This window comes from Helianthus annuus, chromosome 16 (genome assembly GCF_002127325.2).
Source record: "Helianthus annuus cultivar XRQ/B chromosome 16, HanXRQr2.0-SUNRISE, whole genome shotgun sequence".
NCBI lineage: Eukaryota > Viridiplantae > Streptophyta > Magnoliopsida > Asterales > Asteraceae > Helianthus > Helianthus annuus.
The window spans coordinates 52,819,356-52,841,469 of NC_035448.2; the positions used below are offsets into that span (position 1 = coordinate 52,819,356).

The window sequence follows — 22,114 nt, forward strand, 5'->3', positions numbered from 1 at the left end:
TCATCGTGAATAACACATGCTTCTATTTAATTTCTCTTGGAAACATCATCCTGAATAGATATCCTTTTCAGGTTTTCCAAGTTTTATCCTACATATGCAACAGTCATTCTCTACGTGTTTGTTGCATATTACTACTTGTGCGATTAAATTTAAAAGAGTGCACCTGGTAATGCTTGCCCTAACGGGCTTTCCATGCCATTAACCTTGTTCGCGATCGTTACGCGGTTTAGGTCCTTGTTGAGCATGCTCTGCTTGTCATACTTTGGACCGTTCCTTCGTCAGATCCGCAATTTGTTAAACTCCCGCTATCTTTGGATGCGACTATCCTTCAACTAAAACATTTATAAAAGTTAGTAATTTCAACATTAATGAATGCCCGTATTATAATACAAGGCTTTTCCACTATACGTGTCAACACACGTAATTTTGTTGACTATATCGATCCTTTATCGATTTAATTGGGGTAATGTGTATTACACGATAACCCTATGTGTTGTTCACAACACTTTAATCATACTAAACCATTAATATACATGTACTTACCGGATTTGCGATCAAGCCTTGAACCGAACACTTTACTCTTTAACCTTGAGCTCTGATTACCAACTTGTAAGACCCTTACTATTAATTGACGGTTTTCGTATAGTTTACGAAAATAAACATGTAATTATGATTACATATACGTTGAAATACGGGTAAATTAAAAATTTTACAATTTAAAAAAATAATACAACATAATGTGATTGGGTTCATCGTTTAAAAATAATGACGAAACAACGTGTGGAAGCCTCGTTTTCATGTGTTCGGTTCTTGTACGTCGCTTGATCTTCATCTGAGTACTCCTGATATTCACCTATGATCAAAACCAACTTAAATGTTAGTTTTGATAACTTAAATAATAGTTTAAACAAGTCTAAGCATCAAACAACAAATAAAATCCTATTTTGTCAGCTGTTGTGTCTCTCGCGGGCCGCGGGAGACTGAGCAAACGTCTTCGTGGGCCGCGACCCGCGTCGCGTGGCGCGGCCGGACCATTTTACTCCCTTGCATGGCGCGAGGGTCCCTGTTTTCCAGCAGGTCCGTTTTCTGGACCTGCATTTTGCCCAGCTCTATTTTTTTTACCAAAATTCAACTTCAAATTGCCATAACTTTTATTCTACAAGTCCGATTTGCGTGATTCTTTTTCCTATACGATCGCAATTTGATTCTCCATCATATGGAGTTATAAACCGACATCTGAAATCATAAAATATTAGATTTCAAGCCCTCGGATTGAAATTAATTTATAAAGACTTTTGACCCGTTCAAGTTTAAAGCCGCCAACTTGTTTCTAAATGATCGAAATACATACACGAATGTATTTGACTCAAAATCTTTAACTCGGATTCATAACTTTGTGAATTACGTGACAAATATCCAAGATATGCGCGTAATCCGTTTTGACCCGTTTAGAGGATTTTTATGCATTTAAGAATCTAACTCGCTCCTCTCATTTCACACTTCGCATTCCCATATTTTAATAACTACTTATATTCCGCCACCACTATTTTTGTGGTGGATTTAACATATTGAACCCATTATCCTAAGTTTTACCCTTCGGTTAGTCATTTTACGCTAATGACCCATTTTTAGGCATTTGACCCACGAAAGTTTATGCCTATAACTCTTATACGTATCTAAGGGTTACAAAATCATAATACAAGTTCCTAAACAACCTCTAGGGGTCGTTTACCCGGTTTACCCATCAAAGGCTTTTTGATCAATTTTAGTCCCTCATTTTACGACGAAGGACTTTCACTAATTATTTGACCAAAATCGCATTTTTAACTGTAAACTTATTTATGCGTACTTGGCTCGGGTCAACGTATAGACCCGTTTTATACCTTACTTTATTTAGCCGCTACTTAATAGCTACGCAATTATCCACTTCTCGTTCACTCCTGTGAACATATGACTTGACAACCAAACGTTAGTCGATTTTGTCAAATGATGTTACCATTTGACCCGTTTGGCCTATATGACCAAACATTTACATTTATAACAAAACATGGTTTTAACTACCCATTCACACATCCGACCCATTTCGGATTTTTACCACAAGATCCTTTTTCTTACGTATTTAACCCGTTTTGGCTTACGCCATGGGTATCTTTTTAATCTCAACTTACATTTAGTCATCACGTGACAAAATTACCATTTTACCCCCTTTTCCCATTACTAGTTACGCTATAAGGTAACCTTAAAGGAAACTTATTAATTCATAGTCAATTCATGTCAAAATTACCATTCTGCCCCTTTTTTCCACTAACCATGGTTTTGATCGTTTTCATTCGTTCCGACTCAAATTGTTTCGTGTCGGAACCCATATTCGTATTCAATCCATTGTCATATTTATCACCTGTAAAATATATACGTACACTTAAATTGGGTGTAAGCTTTACTTACCTCGCGTCCGCGCAAACATTTTTTGCATCCATGATCCGTTTGACCCGTTCCTTTCCAAGCTCCCACCTAGCTTGTTTAGAGTCAAACTATATCATAACATCCATAAGATTGTTAGATTGGTCATTCTATACAATGGCCATCACCCTGGGGACCCCTTTTTTTACACACTTATCAATCAAAGCATGCCATATATTAAACAACTAATTTTATACCATAAATCTTTTCATTCACTAACCGTTTGACCTGTTAGTGAAGTTACTTACACAAACTAGTTAGTAAGTGATTTTAAGCACTTTAAGCATGTCACATAAGGTGCTATTTGTTCCAAAAAATCAATATTTCATGCCTAAAGCAAGTATATACAATCATATGCATTTTTCTTGGTTAATAAGAACATTATTAATGTGCAGTGCTTTTCTATTTAGCTACTGTAATTGGCCATTTTGACCCATTTAAAATCTGAATTAGATCAACATGTTCAAAGATGGATCGTAGAACTCTCAAATACCTTTCCAAGCATGTATGGTATGTCTTCTAACGATGTTTCTATGATTTTATATGATTTTTAGAAAATCAGGACAGCAACTTATTTTTAGCCCAAACAGCATGTTGTCTTTTCGAAATAGCTACTGAATTCGACATTTTTGACCCATTTAACATCTGAACCAAGTCATCATGTTAACTAACGAAATGAAGATTACTCAGAGACCTTTCTAGGAATATAAAGTACACACCCATACGATTTTTCTGTGATTTATTGTGAATTTTCAAAATTCAGGTCTGCACCATATTATTTAAGCATTTCATCGAACACTTGGCAGGTTTCACATTCAAGATTAGTCTCTAACCTATCTCTTGAACATCTTACCCCAAATTTTACCAACATATCATTACAAACACACATATGTCACTAAGTTTTAGCATCAAAATCAAACCCATATGTCTAGTGTACATGAACGACATCAAGAACTTGAATTATAAGATCAATTTTTCTCAAACTAATATTCAAATTCATGTGTTCATCACATTGTTATAAAAACTCATTTAACACATATATGGGTGTTCATCAAATTCCTAGTTTTCAACATTAATACATCAAATTTTCAACTAGGGTTTGCTCCTAAACAATCATACTTCACTAATTCGGCCATAGCTTCTACGATTCATACATAAATCGAAACATGGCAATGTAAACCAAATTTCACAACTTCATCAACATCAAAAATTTGACACACCTTACGATCTCCTAGCTTGGGTAATCACGAATTTGTGTTCGTGCATCAAATTGAAGCTAAATTTGACCTTTAATTTGGTGATTTTGAGTGAATTAGGGTTACACCCTTTTTCTTCACCTCTGATGATCGACCGTATACACACACTATGTGTGTGTTATGAGTTAATTTTATGTTTTAAAACACAAGTTCACCTCTTGGCAACCTTAGTACCTCAAGTTTAGTTTTAATTAATTATGACCACAACTCCATGTTCTCATTACTTATTTACATATTAAATAACTAGGTAAATTTTTTCCTAGTTACTTTGTTTGCGGGTTAACTTTTCCCACCTACGGTACTTTACTCGTCTTTTAATATTAACATGTTTGATTACCAAACCCGTTTTCGGGGTGTTACAAACATGGCCAGATGAATTTTATTCTCGAAAATTTTAAGCCAATTGACTTCTCAACCATTGAGGGTGTGAAAGCACCTAAAGTGAAAATCATTCCCTTAAAAGACCTTCCAGCAGATCTTACAACATCTGTTGACAAAAAGGATGAAAAAGGGAAGAAAAAAGAGAAGATATCAAACTAGTTTTGTGACTTTTGCGAAAAGAAAAACCATGTTACTAAAAACTGTTTTCTCTTAAAAGCATATGACATAAACAAGACTAGTATGATTGTTGTTACACCACCTTGCACTATATGTGGCAGAAAGATCACAAAACTCAAGAGTGTGTATATCTCAAAAACTTTGATGTCAAAAGAAATGAGTATAAATAAAAAACACTTGAGAGTCCACGGGCTAGTACTGAAAGAGAAAAGTCCAAACAGACCCTCATCCCAGTCCAAACATCTGTTACCAAATAGCTGAATGCAACCTCTGCTCCCAGAGAGGTTCAGGTAACAGATGCAGCACCAGCAAACCAATTTCTAAGAGGATATGGCCAACCACTTTATTAAAGAGTACCATATGGTTATGAGGCCTACAAAAGACCTTCAAAACCAAGAGTGAACAACCATCCTCATGGTTACAACCACTTGACAGGAAATGGTCCACGACAGATGTAAAACTCTGGCCATTCTCCTGAACTTGAGGTTGAAATGTCTATGACCCCATCCAAAGCCATTTTGTTTTTGGACACTCACCAAAACTAATCTGTTACTGATGTGCAGGGAGCTTCTACTTGCTTTGATAGTTTATGGTATGTAGATAGTGGAGGCTCCAAGCACATGACAGGATGTAGAGCCATTCTCAAAGATTTTCTAGCACATGGAGGGGGTGATATATCCTTTGGTAACAACTCAAAAGGAAAGGTGTTGGGATCAAGGACAGTCCAAGCAGGGAAACTCAAGTTAGAACATGTCAATCTTATTGACAATCTTAAATTTAACCTTCTTAATGTGTCTTAAATGAGTGACAAAGGCTATGGGTCATTCTTCACTAAGGAAACTTGTAAGATTGTTGGGCCAGATGTGGTGAAAAAGATTGAAAAATCATAGCCGAGAACAAAACACAGCTTGTTGCTCAAAGGGGTGGAAATGTGTATGTGGTTGATATGTTGAAAGATAATCCAATGTCTGATGCTTGTCTGTTCTCAGATGCCTCTACCAAAGAGACAGAACTATGGTATAGAAGACTTGGTCACAAAAATCTTAAAACTATCACCACACTCTCAAAAAAGGTCTTGTAAGAGGGCTTCCACCAAAACTATTCACATGTGATGAACATTGTGTTTCCTGTCTAAAAGGTAAACAACATAAAAGTTCATTCAAATCCATTGATGAGTCCAAAACTAGTCAGTGTTTACAATTGTTACACCTGGACTTGTTTGGCCCTGTTAAAATCATGAGTCTTAAAAAGAAGAGGTATTGTCTTGTCATAATTGATGATTTTTCAAGGTTTACATGGACTTACTTTTTGCACTCCAAAGATGAGACTGCAAGTATTTTGCAGGACTTTGTAAGAAAAGTTGAAAAGCAATTTGATCTGCTAGTAAAAATCTTCAGGAGTGACAATGGAATAGAGTTAAAAAATAAGGAGTTGGATGACTTCTGTGTGTCAAAAGGGATTGTAAGGCAGTACAACATCCCAAGAACACCAGAACAAAATGGGGTGGTTGAAAAAAAAAGAACAGGACCTTAATTGAGGCTGCAAGAACAATGCTTGCAGATTCAGGTTTACCATTGTCTTTTTGGACAGAGGCTGTAAACATTGCTTGCTATGTGCAAAACATAGTTTTAATCAACCCTAGACATCAAAAGATTGCTTATGAAACTCTGTTCAAGATCAAACCATTGATCTCTTATTTTAAAATCTTTGGCTGCCTATGTTACATTTTAAACTTAAAAGAGTCAATTTCAAAATTTACAGCCAAAGTAGATTGTGGTTATTTTCTGGGATACTCAACTACTGTCAAGGTCTACAAAGTGTTTAACACAAGGACTAGATGTGTAGAAGAGACTTTAAATGTAAAGTTTAATGAATTTTCTTCTTTAAAAATCCCAGCAAATCCTGTTGAATTGTTTGATTTAGATAAATTTACATTTGAAGATGTGTCTGTCAAGACTAATAATGCAGGTACACCACAGTCTTCCCATCAAGATAATGGATTTGACATTGTGATCCCACAATATAAAGTTACTTCCATCACCAGAGAAACAGATGTTCAAAACAGCTGTCAAAAACTCTGCCACTACTGCATCAACAATTGTTAATCCTCAAACCTCTGCCGCCTCATCCAGTTAATCAACTGCTGACAAAAGTCCATCTCTGTGGACAAAAGTCAACCCATTTTTGCACCTATTCCACCTATACCTCCACCTCCATTCCAAACATCTGTTGACTCTTCAAAATTGCCAACAGATGTTAGCTCAGATGATTCACATCTACAGCCTTCAACTCTAAATGCCATCATTCCATACAAGGGAGATCTAATCTACCTTAAAAGTAGGGGTGTGCATGGGTCGGTTTGGGTCTATTTTGACCAAAAACCATAACCATAACCGCGATGTTGGTTATTGGATAACCATAACCATAACCGATCGGTTATGGTTATTTGGTTTTGATGGTTATAGTGGGTCGGTTATGGGTGGTTAACCGTGTATTTAGCTTAGCTAAAAATAGCTTAATTTTTTTTAACATGGAATAAGTTGTTATTGCATATTTATATATATTAGCATATTACATAGTATTAAAAAAATATATATAATCTATAATATTAATATCAATTATTATTATTATTGAATATTCAAATAAAGTGATATGATAGATTCCATAAATTCAAATAAACATTCAACCAAAACAACAAAATGATATGAAAAACCCATAAATACTAAAAATCTTCAGTCAAAAACATCAAATATTAAAAATATGGTGAAAAGTCCTAAATCCTACAAAGATTTATTACATGTCGGTTCGGTTCGGTTATGGTGGGTATGGAAAAAATGATAACCATAACCGACCCGCTGACGGCTGGTCCGTTGGACAACCCTTAAATGCTTTAAAAACACTTATTCCTCGCGCATAATCCGGTTAATTTGTGGAATACGATGACTACGGTGTGCTTGGTCTTGCAGGTATTAAAGGGCATAAACAAGGGAATTTATGGTGCTTGGATAGGAGCTCGGACCTTGCGGAAATAAATTGGGGCATTGGAGATTAATCAAGAGAACAAATGAAATAATTTCAGGCACTGCCGTAGCTTACGGCCAGGGCCGTAGGCTACGGTGATAGTTGGTCCTCATGCACATCGTAGGACAGCTTCTATCCACCGTAAGTTTCACATCAGCGCCGTAGCTTACGGCTGGAGCCGTAGGCTACGACGGTCAGCAACGAAAAAAGTGTAACTTACCCATTTAAAGCGGTTTTATGGTGACTTTTCAGAGACAATCATTGTTTTTTGTTTTGGAACTCATGAGAGGCGAATTAGGGGTGTTCTAAGGTGTTCTTGAGTGATCAAAACATGAAGACTTTGTTTTTGATTCCAATGGACAAAGATTTGATTGCGATGATGGTTCATAACACTATGAGCGGCTTGGTTTGCTTGGTGATCGTCTCGGATGTAAGGTTTTATTTGTGACAATTATGTTTGTTCTTTAATTTCTGGAATATTAGACTGTGCATGTGTTGTTAGTTTATTATAATGTTTGATTGGTTGTTTGTAAATTGTTGATGTATGTTTGATTATAGTTCTAAACCATACGTTCTTAGTGCCGTTGGCAATCGAGATATCATGGGAGGGATTAGGGTTGGATATATGTTGATTGGTCATCGGGTAACAACCTCGCGTTCTAGGAATCCAAGTACTTAGTTCCCTTTCATCACAAACAATTGATCTTACATGAGCCATGTCTATGTGGTTCTTTCCAGTTGAACATGAACGTTAGTTGTCACTTAGAACCTGAAACTCGGGATGATCACTATCCTCTTATCTTGTTACAAAACTTAACCTTGATTTGTAATCTAATTTAGTTTTATTTAGTTAATTAAAACCAAACAACCAAATCAGTGAATTTACTTTTCTTGTAATTTAGTTTAACTTAGTTAATTTAGACATACATTTAGATAACATACATTCCACAAACTCCTTGTGTTCGATACCTACTTACCGCTAGCTATCTAGTAGTATTTGGATTAAATTTGATTAAGTCTTCGACCTCACGTCAAATTTTGGCGCTGTTGCAGGGGAGTAGTGCGCAACATGTGTTATCTTGTGTATTAGTTTTGAAAATTAAAAATAAATAAATAAATATAAATAATTAAAAACGCAAAAATATTTTCTTTTATGTTCGTTATTTACACCTTGTAGTTGAGTTGTGTTGTGTTGTGTTGTGTTGTGCAGGATGACAGAGCATTACACAGATTTCAGCTTCTCTACGTGTATATTGTGCGGGGGTCCACGTCATCCATGTATCAGGTGCCATGAGGCCCAATACAGGAGGGCATATGGGAAGCCGGTGTTTTATGTTTCACAGCTTCCACCTCCATCACACTTTGATGATTATGACTTAGAGATGGAGGATGATTATTACTCGGATGGAAATGCTCAGGACGAGGATGCTTATTATGAAACAAGAATGGATGGACTATGTGTCTGTTGCGGTCATGATCATACTTATGATTATGATGTGTGCGCGGTGTATTTGGAAAACCCAAAGTATTGGAATAAAAAAATGATGAATGCGCACATCTTAAGACCGTATCAGGGATATCGACAGTACCATCCCGAGGAATATTATGAGCCCGAGGGTGTTTATACTTATCAGACCGAGCAGGAGAAAGAGCTTGCTATGTTGGAAGTGACTTTGTCCAAACTCGAGCAGTATTTATCAGCACCCAACCTTTCCGATGAAGATCGAATCAGCTGTTTAGTTTCTAAGTTTTAGGAGTTAAAAACGAAGATAGAAATAGTGTTGGTGCATATGTCTGTCGACTTCGTCTTGTATCGAGTCTTGCATTCGTTTAGATAGATCAGGGCACGCAAAACGAGAAATGTAGGTGTGAAGGTATTTCGCACGAAATAGCAAACAACTATTTCGTTCGAAATCACATTGGTATATCGCACGGAATTACTATTTCGTGTGAAACCTGATTTCGCATGAGATGATTTCATACGAAATCACTTGCCCTATATATATGTGTTGTGCCAAGTCATTTGTAACTTTCCGGTTTCAATACCGAACTGCTGCCGAAGTGTCTACTAGCTGTAAAACTTTATCAAATCAATCAAAAGACAGTTTAAAGTGTATATCAAGCTGAATTGACTTGATACATTTGTTTCCGCCTTTCGTATCGAGCAAAAACTCTTCTGATCAACTCATTCGGGTCAGAAAACGATCCTACAAGTGGTATCAGAGCTCAGGAGGAAGAGTTCATACCAATTCAGCTGCAAATTCTGATTTCTACACCTTCTTTTTCAAAATTAACAAATTTTCACGGTCAAAATGTCTTGAATTTCACACATTATACGCGCAATAGTGTTTTAACAAACCCTTGGAAGTTTCAGACTTAAAATTGGACAAAAACCTGATAAATTTTGACAAAAAACAGTTCGAGATGATGACATCATCAGTATTTCGTACGAAATAGGAGTTTTATTTCGCACGAAATAGCATATTCTGGGTGTTTTCGCACGAAATCAGTAAGGTTTTGTTTATTTCGCACGAAATCAAAAGGGTATTTCGTACGAAATCAGTGTTTTCGCACCAAAGGTATTTCGTTTGAGTATTTCGCATGAAATCAGCCATTTCGTTTGAAAGTTTGTTATTTCGCACGAAAACTGTTATTTCGCATCAGTTGGGTATTTCGTTTGAAAAGCTTATTTCGCACCAAAAGTGTATTTCGTTTTAAGTTGATTTCGTTTGAACATTCTGATCTTGTGAAATTTTGAAAACCGAAACATGGAAGAGGAATTTTATAACGCCTTTGCTACTCCGATTAGCATTGCCCAAAACAAAATGTTGGAAAATGAAACGGGCACCATGCAAAAACCGCCTAAACTCATGAATATTGAGGAGTATAAAGGAAATTACTTGGATGCTTGGGAATGTGTTGAAACGCAATATGTTAGACCAATGAATGATAATGAAGAGATTATTGCAATTAAAGATCTTAGTGCTAAAGAGAAAAAGAAATATAAAGATGAGAAAATGATGACTAGTCTTTTACATCAAGTTGTGAAAGAAGATATCTTGGTTTTATTGCAACATAATGGGACTGCATACTCTATCTGGAAAGCATTAAAATCAAAGTTTGTTGGAAGCAAAGAAATGATTAAGAACTTAAAATTACTTTTGAAAAAGGAATTCGATCTATTTCATGGTTTGAGAACTGAAAGCGCCAAGCAGATCATTGAAAGATATTGCAATCTGTTAGTCAACATGAAGAGGGTGCGCATCACAAAAGATAATGAAGAATTGATTGAGAATTTGGCTGATGCGTTGCCACATGAAACTTGGGGCACGTATCTGATGATGTTGAGAAACAAGAAAGATTTTGGGAATCTAACACTGAGTAAGTTCATTGAAAAACTTGAAGCTCAGGAGATGGAACAAAGGAAGATTTCTAGAATGAAGGATTTTGATGGTGAATAAGATATCGGTCTTTATTACAAAGGAGGTATCAGTGACAAGACTAACATGTCACCAAAAGTTGAGACTGCATTCAATGCAAAGAGTTCGTCTGAAGGCTCATCTAAAGGATCAAACAGCAAAACGAGCTTTTCTTCATATCCATCATTTGATCCAAACTTGTCAACAACCAAGAATGGCAAGATGCTTCAATGCAACATTGTATTAAACCTTGAAAATGATCAGAATTTTTCGGAAGAGGTTGCAAAAAGTCACATGTCTTTGTTGGGGACTGTGCTAGAATCATATGGAAGCTTAGTAGCAGGAAGGATCGGGAATCCAATGCTGACAAAAGAGGATTACGATCAAATTGATGCTGAGGAGATGGAATTGATGGATATAAAGTGGTGTTTGGCGAGTGTATTGAGAAGAGCTGAGAAATTTAAACAAATTACGGGAAGAGATGATTTCCGTGATGCAAATGTTTCTACTTTAGGTTTTGATAAGTCTAAAGTTACTTGTATTTGTTGCAGGGAAAAAGGACACTTCAAGAGAGAGTGCACGAATCACGAAGCAAGTGGAGCTCAAAATCCGTTCAACAACAATGACTATTATCGGAAAGCAATCTATCATCAAGTTGCTCAACAATCACATCAACAAGAACCAAAAACTGCTCATGCTAAGAAGGCAATCGAGGAGTCATCAAAGAGAGCTTGTATGGTGAATCAAGATGATAAAAAATCAACAAAAGGATCCAGTTGGGATAAATATATTTCAGCTATTAGCAAAGCATGTCTGATAGATCAAGATGATGAAAGACTACCAAAAGGCTTTAGCTAGGAAAATTTTAGTTGGGATACTTATTGTCCAGATAAAGAGATTTTAGAAGCCAAAGCTTTTGTTGCTAAAGCTGCTGAAGACAGTGATAATGATGATGATTATTATGCAAGAAGAATGGAAGAGCATTTAAGAATGATGGATGAGAGTGACAGTGATGATGGAAAAGTTAAAAAGAAAAAGAAGAAAGTTAAGAAACAAATCAGCAGTGATGATGAAGAAGTTTCTGTGATCAAGAGAAAGGTAAAAGAAGTTCTAGCTTTCAAAGTTGAAGCAGAAGCTGATGCACAAAAGATTCTAGTGAAATGTGAAAATTGTGAAGCAGTGAAGAAGCAAAACAGTACTTTGATTCATAACATGAACAGATTGAAAGAATCGTATGATGTGCTAAATAAAGCAATGAATCAGTACAATCAATCAAGCAGTGAACAAGCAACAGCTATGAAAACACTTCAAGGAGCTTTCATGACAAAGCAGAAAGTCGTCAACAATTACATTGAGAAGTGTGTTGTGCTGGAACAAAAACTGGAAACCCAAAAGATTGAAACAGAAAGAGTAAACAGGTTGTTAAAAAGTTACTCATGCACTTCTTATGTCATTGACAAGATTTATCCAACCGTTGAAGGCATGAAGGCGTTCGAAGAAGAAACATCTGAAGAGAAGAATTCCGAAACAAAGAAGGATATTGAAGTAAAGATTTCTGGTAAGAAACAAGGTATCAGTTACAACAAGTGTCCACCCCCGCTTGAAAATGGATATTCGCCATGAAATCCAAATTCAGAAAGAGTCGAAAAGGCAACCAATTTATAGTGGGAGTCTGAGCCTTCAGATAACTTGCCAGAAAACATTGATGTCGCTTTTACATTATCTGACACTGATCATGAGTCCGAGTTAATAAAGAAAGTGGTCGATCAGGTGTTGGATAAAGATGAAACCGAGGAGTCAAAGTCGGAGTCAAAAATCAGAGTCAAAGTCTGAATCCGACATGTCAAGTTCAAAAGTCAAAAAGGGCAAAAGAGTTTACAATAAAGAATTTATGTTATCAAAATCTAATTTGAATGATGAAACATTCAAAGTGGCATATACTTTGAATGATTCTGACAAATTATATTCTGATGAAGAATTTCTAATAAGAGGTGTCAAAACTGAAATGATAAAAAAAGGTTTTCAAATTAACAGAAATCAATATTTTTGAAATAAAGGATGTAAATCTTACTGATAAACCTAAAAAACACACCTCAAGAGTTCAACAAAGAGAAAACAAGAAAAAAGGTTACAGTTCTGGTTCTGATTATCGAAAGAAACCAAACCATAACGGTAATTTCAAAAAGAAAGGTCTTGGATTTATTCCACCAGAAAATCATAAAAAGGAAAATACATATAAACCAAAAACTGTATTTGTTTCAGGAGCAAGCTCGGAAGAAGAGAAGAACAGTTCATTCTGGAAGCAGACCAAAAGAGAATTTCTTGCGAAGAAGCAAGAAGAAATGAAAAATGAAGTAGTTCAGGAGAAAGAGACAAGAACTTGTTTTCAGTACAAAACAATTGGTCATATTGCCAGGAATTGTCCAAAGGCAATCAAATCAAAACAGGGAGTGTCTCTTAAAATGAAAGAAAAGATGGTTGAAAATGAACCACCAACTAAACCGTTTATAGTTTTCAAAAACTCAAAGTTTGAAGTTGGTGAATGTTCAAAAAGGTTTTATAAAAGAAAAGCAAACCTTGACAACCAAAATGAGTTGTTAAGAAATCTAATGATAGTTCTAGCGACGATTCTGATTCGACAAAATCAGAGGAGTTATTTTCAGGCAATGAATCTGATTCCACAAAGTCAGAAGAGCCACAAGTTGAATCAAAGGTGAAAATCAGTTCCTCCAATGGATGATGCAAATTTTCCACCATCGAGGGCTGAAAATTTTAAACAAAAAGTTGGTAAAGTTGAGATTTCAGATCAATTTTTTTCTGAAAAGAAAGAATTTGATGTTGAAAAAGCCTTTAACCCCAAAGTGAAACATATTTTTGGCAAAATGATTGATGGGAAGGTAAAAGGGGTAAAGGAATATAATGAGAAGAAGATGAAAGGAAAGAAACCGAGTGTTGGTAACTCGGAATCTCCCAAGGGCTGTCAGGCTTGGGAGGATCTCTTTAACTGAAAAACCTGACTTTCCGGAACTCCCAGGTTGGTAATTGGGGAGTAGGAATCGGCATCTTTCTTGAGAAATTCACAGGTTGGTAACTGTGATATTTCGTCTCTCAAGTGGTTAATCAGGGACATTAAGTTGTATTTGATTTTCTACAAGTGGTATTTGTTGGTAGAACTTAAAATTGTTAAAATTTTCAAAGTGGTTAAGAAAACAAAATGATGAATGAATCCCCAACCTACAAGTGGTAAAAATAACAAAACTGATTTACCGGAAAAACCATTTTGATTAAAACAAACTTAAGGTTTTGAAATCATAATGGGAAAATAGTTTGTTGTAAGGGGGAGTTCTGATTGTTTATGTCAAGTGGATGGCGAATTAAAGCATTTCACAACAATTGTCATTTTACTTGTACAGTTTGTTTTCAAATTTGTATTAAATGTTTTCGAATTTTAGGGGGAGTAAAAATTTCAGAAAATCCAAAAACATTAGAAAATTTGAAAAAAAAAATCCAAAAACATCGAAAAATAAAAATGACTTTGTTGTGAAAAAGAGGAAATAATAGTACATGAGTGGACTATCACAACACGCTAAAGAATTGGAAAGTCAAAAATGTGATAAACGATCTCACTACGGATATGCCAGTAGGTTTTTATACATTCAGTAGATTGTTTTCGAGATATAAACCTAAATATATATACTTACTTATTTCATGGGGAACATCTCTTGGATATATGGGTAACCCCCGAAATCTTGTTTGAAAGATTCTATTTCTGACATACTAGGTCTTTGTGCGTGGTGATATCTGGGGTATTATACCTGGACTTCTGATTTTGCGAAAGCAATAGCCTAGTCCTCGTATAATGCTTTGCATATGCTTTAATCTTAAAGCCAGCCCTCAGTACAAAAAATGATGAAACATTGAAAAATGCTAGTCATGTGTTGTTGAAGAAAAGATCCCCAAACGGGACACACCTAAAGTCGAACCGTCATCTCTTTGTACGAACGGAAGTTTTAGCCTGAGCTCTCACGGTTTCGCATTTACCCGTTTACAGATATCATTAGTGTACATTCACCTGTAAGACTGAATATGGAAGTCTGGATACGGGAGTATATTCTGAGGTGGGACACGCGAATAAGTTTAAGTCATTAAATCATTAATCTCGTATCTCGAACAGTTGAACTTTGTGTGAAAATTTAAGTGGATCTGTATACTGACTATCTAGGTGAATTGTTTAGAACTTAAAATGTTTAAAGCTTAACGGTGTTAGTGATTTATCTCATGAACTGATATGATCCTCGTACACAAACTCACAAAATTATTGTATGTAAATATTTCTTTATTTCATCTTGTTAAAAACAAAAATTCAAAAAGATTTTAAGTGTGTTTTAGCATAAATTTTTTAAAAAATACAAAAAGATTTTCGACAACTGATGTTGACAAGCTGATTTTCAAAATTCCGAGTGCTAAACATGATGGACATTTTGTGAGGGGGAATCTTTGTATAATGAAAAAAGATTTGAATGTTTTGTCTTCGTGATCATCAGAAGTTTTTAAATGATTAAATCATTTAATCTCTACAAGTGGTTCATCAGAGATTAAAACTGTAAAATCATTCGTTGATTGATAGATACCTGCAAGTGATTTTAAATCATTTCTTGAATTCGTTTTTCTATAAGTGGTAAGCAGAGAACATAAATTTGTCAAATTTTAAATTTGTGAAATTTATTGTGAGGTAGAGGATGTGCAGGTAAGCCAGGTTTCTATCCTAAGCAGGATGTAAGCCAGGTCACGATCTTGAACCTGTGAAAGCCAGTCTACGATCTCAAGCACAACTTAAGGGGGAGTCTGAACTTGTGTAGAGCCAGGTTTTGATTCTGAAGTTGTATTCACGCTAGCTGATGATGCTAATGAACTTAAGGAATCGAGAGATCTGATCAAGAGAATTAGAGTGAGGTAATAGCCAGATCGAGATCCTGGAAATAAAGAAAAGAGCAGAGTTTGAGGATGCTTTACATTGTTAGATACTTTGGAAGAGTTTGAGAAGACTGATAAAGACTGAAGATTGAAGACTCGACATCGAAGACTTCATCAACATCCGAGGGGGAGTCTGTTGGTGCATACGTCTGTCGACTTCGTCTTGTATCGAGTCTTGTATTCGTTTAGATAGATCAGGGCACGCAAAACGAGAAATGTAGGTGTGAAGGTATTTCGCACGAAATAGCAAACAGCTATTTCGTACGAAATCACATGGGTATTTCGCACGAAATTACTATTTCGTGTGAAATCTGATTTCGCATGAGATGATTTCGTATGAAATCACTTGCCCTATATATATGTGTTGTGCCAAGTCATTTGTAACTTTCCGGTTTCAGTACCGAACTACTGCCGAAGTGTCAACTCGCTGTAAAACTTTGTCAAATCAATCAAAAGATAGTTTAAAGTGTATATCAAGCTGAATTGACTTGATACGTCTGTTTCCGCCTTTCGTATCGAGCTCGACTCATTCGGGTTAGAAAACGATCCTACAAATAGAACAACGCCTCTCACCATTACTTGATGATATTAGAGATTATTCTCACATGAAGGAGGAGGTTGTGGAAGATAATACTACACCAATGAGTCCTTTATCTGATGAAGAGTCACTAGTGGATCAGATGGTGTGTGCAGATGATGAGGCAGAGCAGTCTGATGGGATGAATGTGTGTACCGAACCTCTTCCCATATCAATCATTCAAATTAACAAGTGTGGGGAAGAGGGTTCGAGGAAAAAGATGAGAAGGGCGAAGCTACAAGACATCACGGTAAATCTCATCAAGTGGATTAGCGAAACCCGCAGGTGCTGTCTAAACATGCCAATTATACCGACGAGCTTATGAGATGGCATGTAAATTTCCGGGCATTCATTGGAAATACATTGGGTAAGTGTGCATTGAGACCACCGTAACGCATATCAGGTACAATTTGGCTGAAGATCTAAAACCTAGCGCTCTCGGGAGGCAACCCGAGGATGTAGAGTTGTTTATTGTTTGGTTTTGTTTTGGTGTTGTGTTTGTGTTTTGGCAGGTTACTACATTTCAATCCTCGCAGATGCAATGATTCAAGTGTGGGGATGTTTGGCAACATACCCGATGAGATACGAGCGAATCCAAGAGATGTTTACGTCCCTGTCCGATCACCACAGCTGCATCACTGCCGACACTGTTGATTTACTGATCAGGTCGTGTTTTGCTCCATTTTGTACATTTTTTGTATATATTTGTGTTTTATGTTTATGGTTGGGCGGTTGGGTGGTGTTATGAAGTGTTGAGGTTAACGGGTTGTGAAAGTTGGTGGTGTTTTTAGTAATTTGCATTTAAAAAAAACAAAAAGAAATTTGGGGTTTGAGTGGAAAAACAAAAATTGATGTTGTGATGATTTAGCGATCTTTCCCTTCAAAGCCATACATTAGGGATAATGTATCCCAAGTGTGGGGATGGGGGAAGTTTTTAACACTTATGAAAATTCAGAAATCAAGCGAAAAATGGTCCAAAATTTGAACACTTAAAGTACTAAGCCGCATGACACACCGGCAACCCATATTCCCTTTTTCTTGGTGAGAGTTTGAGCCACTTCTTGGAATTATTAGAATATATCTTTCTTGATGAGAGTGGCAATGGATGGTGGTATGTTAGAACTTGTGCTTGAATGCGGTTTAAGGCCTTAGCTTGATATGCATGTGAAGATGATAAGGGCAATTAGGTAGCCTCGTCTTGGTGTGTGCGAGTGTGGGATTTGGGGGGTTGGACCTCATAAATTATATATATGAGCATGGTAGCGAGAGGGGTGGGGGTTTGGACTTTAGTAGCCCATGTGAGCTTTGAGCCGATCTTTTGTTAACCCGTGCCTACTTTCTCTTAAAAATTTAACTCATATTTGACCCGGTCTATTAGTATAATCATCTTGTTCTAGTATGCTTGTTAAATCGAAAGAAAAAATATATATATGAAAAAGAAAAGAAAAAAAAAGAGAAAAAGCAATGAAAAATGAAAGAAAAAAAAAAGAATGAGATAGTTTATATATAGTTGTTTATGTTTTGTTTTCGTTAGAAATAAAAGACCGGGTTGAATCATTAGCTACTTTTCATATATATTTCCATTTCCTACCCATTTGCCTTGCTACGTTTCAACCTTTAAGTCCCTTTGATTCATGTGCATGTTTAAGCAAATAATTTAGGCGAAGGACCGATTCAACTACAAGCTTATTGTCGTGCAACCACCCGTGTGCTTTAAGTGTGATCTAGCTTATCTTAGCTAGTTATTACTTGCCACCGAGAGGAGAGTTATTATCAGGGGTGTGTTATGTGTGGTTTTATGAAAGAGTTAGTAAATGAGGACATTTTGTTGGTGCACTACGTCTATTGACTTCGTCTTGTATCGTGTAATAGGATAGAATAGGTTAGAATAACCAGTGCACGAGGTTCGAGAAACGAGAAATGGTGAATTAGCATTGAGGTCCGCTTTTATGGACATTGTCCATAAAAGCGAACCACACTATCATCACAGTTCGCTTTTAAGGAGTCCATATCAGCGAACCAGGAACATTATAAATAGGTGCATTGGTTAGTTCATTTGTAACGGCTCGGAACTTGTAACGAAGTGCTGCCGATTTGCTTCCAGGTTGTAAACATTGTCAGAATTAATACAAGAAGCATTATATTTAGTTTGAGCGTCTGATTCATCGATTCCGCCTTTGAATTAGATAAACGACTCTTCTGATCGACTCATTCAGGGTCAACGACGATCCAACAAGTGGTATCAGAGCACAGGAGGAAGAGTTCAGCTCAAATTTGATCCGTTTTCTGTCTTCTACACCTTCTTTTTCTGTTCGGACAAGTTTCCACGGTTAAAATCGGACAAATTTTTTACAGGACATGTATTATTGAACATAGACAAACCCTTGAAAGTTTTAGACTCAAATTCGGCCTAAAAGTGGTTAAAAACTGAGATCCGCTTTTACGGACATCGCGAGATTCGCTTTCAAAATTCATGTTCAGTTCGCTTTTACGGACATAGTTTGGTCCGCTTTTAGTTACATTTCTGGTCCGCTTGTATAAACGATTGCTGGTCCGCTTTTAGTGACATCATCCGGTCCGCTTATTCGAACAGTTATCGGTCCGCTCGAACGAACATAGTAAGGTCCGCTCGAACGGACATCACTTGGTTCGCTTATACAAACAATTTTGGTTCACTCGAACAGACTGTAGGTTCGCTCATCCAGACATAATCTGGCCCATTTATTTGTCATCAAGGATTCGCTTATTTGGTCCAACAAGGTTCGATTATTGGTAACTGATTTGGTCCGCTCATTTATCAAAGAGTTGGTTCGCTCATTCAGTCAAGTTGATGGTCCGCTTATCTGTCCAATAGGGAATTCGCTTATTTGTCAAGTCTGAGTTTCGTTCATTCGTTCAGTCTGGTTTTTGTTCAAGTGTCAAGATTATTTCACGACAATCGAGTATTAGTGTATTTCAAAATTACTTGATATTGTTTAAACTGATTAAGTGTGTTTGTTTGCTTCCAGGTTATTGACTTTCAGGTAATCAAAAATGTCGAACAACGGTGAAGAATTCTACAATACATTCTACAACGCGTTCACTTCCGAATCGTCAGATAGAAGATCTGAGTTGAAAGAATATTCAAAAGAGATTTCGGATAATCTGAAGTTCGAAAACATGTACGGAAGCCAACAGAAGCCACCAAAGTTGATGAAAGTCGAAGATTATAATTGGTGGAAAAACAGATTTGAGGGATGGGTGAAAGCTTTTGCTTCTGAGAGCTGGTTAAAGTTAGTAACTGAATATCAAGCACCAGAGAAAGCAGGAGGAGAGTTAATCGAGGAGAAAGATTTTTCAGAAAAAGACGTAAAGAATGTTGTTGCTGAATACAGAATAATAACGTTGATCAAACAGTCAGTGAGAGAGGATATTATTTCATTGCTTGAACAAGAAAAAACGTCAAAGAAATTGTGGGAAGCATTGGAGAGAAAGTGTGTTGGGAGTAACGAGATTGTCAAAAACAAGAAGAAATTGTTGCGTAAAGAGTTTGAAGTGTTCAATTGCATGAAAAATGAATCTGTTTGTAAGATGTTAGAGAGATTTGGACATCTGAAAATGGAGTTGGTTAGATATAACATTGACTATTCTGAAGAATTGATGGTGGATAAATTGTTTGATGCGTTGCCCAATGATCAAGATTGGAAATATTTCGCTCTTATGCTGAAGAATACAATCAAGCCAGATGAGTTAAAGATTGATTTGCTGATTGAAAGGCTTGAAAGTCATGAATTGGAGTTAAAGAGATCTAAAGTCAACAGTCCAGGGTATCAGCAGAATGTGGAACTTTATTACAGAGGAAATATACCAAATGCTGGTTCTCCAAAAACAGCATTTTCTGCATAAAGTTCGAACTCAGTCAATAATGAAAGTCTTCACAGTGGTTTTCATAGTGGTTCTTCTTCAAACACTTCAGACCAATCTGCTTCAAAGAATGTATTTCAGTGTAATATCGCAATCGATTTGAAGAATGGGCAGAACTTCAGTGAAGAATCAGCTAAACAACAGATGGTTTTCTTAGCATCTGTACTGGAATCGTATGAAGGTCTCGTCGCAGGGAAGATTGGAAATACCAATTTGACAAAAGAAGAGTATGATCAAATAGATCCCGAGGAGATGGAACTGATGGATATCAGATGGTGCATGGCCAGTGCAGTTCGTCGAGCACAGCGGTTCATGGAGATTACGGGGAGGAAGTCAATTGGAGGGCCATCTACCAAACTGGGTTTTGATAAATCCAAAGTGACATGTTTCAAATGCAAACAAAAAGGTCACTTCAAGCGCGAGTGTAGAAATTCGTATGTGGCTGATGATTCTGAATACTTGTTCAACGAAGATTATTACAAGAAAGCGATTTACCATCAAAATAAGTCTGAACCACCAAGGTTGAAACAACAGGAAGAAAAATCAAGGGCTCTTGCAGTCATTTATGATGATGAAGGTTATGACTGGAGCAAAGAAGTTCTTCCAGAACAAGATGCTGTTGGTTATGCATTCGTTGCAAAAGATGATCATGATACCTGGTGGAGAAGAGACAGTGCAAGATGGGAGATTGGCAAGCTGTATGAACCATTTCAAGAAGCACAGAGAGCTAAGAGATGGAATGAAGAGTTGGAGTGTTACTTAGACCCACAGGGTAATCCAGTGGTAGATCCGTCAAAAGTTGATTTTGATGTTGTAACCAATGTGTTTCCAAGTGAGCGTACTTTCAACACAAAAAGGCTTTCTAATAAAAGCTATCTGCCAGAGTTGATGAACAAGTTGAGAGAAGTCTTTGAAGCAAGTCTACCGAAGGTGGTAGAGATGAAGAAGAGAAAAGAAGAAGAGTTGAAGAAGATGATTGAAGAGGTAAAGACTGTTGCAAAGCTTGCTGATGAAGAGGATCAAAAAGCTGAGGAAGAACAGAAGCTGAAAGAGATGGAAGAAAAAGTTGAGAAGATACAGGAGACAAAGGCAGCTGAGCACGCCGAGGTGTCAATCACTGAGGTAATAAAATCTTCTGAACTATCAATTGTTGAATTGGTTGTTGAAAAAGAAAACAAGTGCATGAATTGCATTGAAAAGTGCAAAGCTTGTACTAAAAAAAGAAGAAATAATAAAAACAAAAGATAATGAAATTAATAAACTTGAAAATGCTTTAAAATTGAAATGTAAAGAAAGGATTGACACAGAGCAAAGTTTAAAATTAAAAGTTGAGAAATTAACTCAGAAATGTCATGATTTTGAAAAAGAAAATAGGGTTTTGAAAGAAAAATGTGACACAAAGTGTGTTGATTGCGTTGAGAAAGAATCTAATTTTCTAGAGTTACAAAAACAGTATGATTCTTTAAAATGGTCGAGTCAGAGAGTACAAGAAGCTTATAATACTTTGAAGAGCCAAGTCAAAAGTTTTGATCAAAGATTATCTGAAACTTTAACAACTAAAGAAATGTATGAAAGACAGTTTAAAGAAAAGCAAATTGAATTAAACAAGCGTGTTGATGAAATTGCTAATCTTAAACAAGTCTTGGCTGAAAAAGAAAAGATTGTTACAAAACTTCAAAGTTATCATAATTCTTCGTACATTCTCGAACGTATTTTCAATATCACACCAGATCACAAAGATACTAATGATTGTAAAAAGGGTATTGGTTCAGAATATCATCAGGTACCACCACCATTGAGAGACAATTATACTTTTTATGATGAGGAAAAGGTGGCAAAGGGGTTGAACATAGCTGACCAATTACCTGAAAGTATCGATGTGATTTACACCAAAACTGATGATGCTAATGATTCAGAGGTGGTGAGTAAGGTGGTTGATAGTGTTT

General features: G+C 36.4%; 1 long non-coding RNA gene across 1 annotated transcript; it reads right to left on the bottom strand.

Annotated features, from left to right (window-relative positions):
• Positions 1–735: 735 nt before the first annotated feature.
• On the bottom strand, positions 736–3,802 carry LOC110896274. The gene is made up of 3 exons (XR_002567797.1): positions 3,681–3,802; positions 2,446–2,531; positions 736–853 (listed from the first exon to the last, which is right to left on the bottom strand). It is a non-coding gene; the product is annotated as an uncharacterized LOC110896274 (long non-coding RNA).
• Positions 3,803–22,114: the final 18,312 nt, after the last annotated feature.